A 1,049-nucleotide genomic window follows, 5' to 3' on the forward strand; every position below is an offset into this window, starting at 1 on the left:
TTTTCTCTCTCTCTCTCTCTCTCTCTCTTTTTTTTTTACGTCGCATTGCGCACAGGGAGAGGAGTACATTCACCGGGAGGGCGCAATATCTAGAGGACCGCGTTTCGCCATCCCTCCCTTCATTCACCCCTTTTCCACTCTTCCGCCCTCCACCTCCGCTCCCTTCCCGCCAGAGGCGCATGGGTCGTTGACCTGACCTGGTGAAACACATACGGGGGTCCTTACGCGGACTCTGAACCGTACGCAGCGTTCAGATGAGAGGATTTTACAGAGACTCCTTTGCGACGGAAAGGGGTAGGCGGTAGCGAACGACCAGATGAAAATATGAAAGCGCGGAGGGAGAAAGGGAGAAGGAGAGAAGGGGGGAGAGAGAGAGAGAGAGAGAGAGAGAGAGAGAGAGAAGCGCGCACTTATATGCGAAAGGAGTCACATGCGCATTAGATCGCGCTTTCTCTCTCTTTCTCTATTCGAACAGTCTTCCTTCCCTTCTTTCGTTATGTGCACTCGCGAAACGTCGTTTATTCGCACCGCGGGCGAGCCTCTCTTTCTCTGTTAAATACGTCCTTTCCTGCTCCTCCACCTCCTCTCGTCCTCCTCTTCTTCTGTCTTCTCCACTCTGGAAGCATCGTTCATTCGCGCCCCGTGTTCTCGGGAATATAGGACGTACGTAAGCCTGGCACCGAGTCATGCGGTGATGTATGTCCCGTATCCGGTGATTTATATGTATAATCGTGCGATAACGTTGGCGCGCTGATTAAATTTTTCTCGTCCTGAAACGAAGCGCGGACCTTTTCGCTCTCATCTACGATTCTCTAACTACTTCTTATGAGTTTTCATCAGTACGCGCGGGGATTGCAAATAGGCGCAGGCCGGAAATTCAATACACATGCGCGCGCAAAACCGGTACGCGATTTATACGTTCTATTATTCGTAACCGTACGCCCGTCGGGCTTTGAACCTTCCTGACATTTCAGGAGGACACGAAGAGGAGTGTGCGAATGAATAATTTAATGGCGATCAAATAGCGGCGGGCTGCCTCCCTCCCCCCC

The sequence above is a fragment of the Trachymyrmex septentrionalis genome, unplaced genomic scaffold, assembly GCF_001594115.1.
Source record: "Trachymyrmex septentrionalis isolate Tsep2-gDNA-1 unplaced genomic scaffold, Tsep1.0 scaffold29, whole genome shotgun sequence".
Taxonomy (NCBI): Eukaryota; Metazoa; Arthropoda; class Insecta; order Hymenoptera; family Formicidae; genus Trachymyrmex; species Trachymyrmex septentrionalis.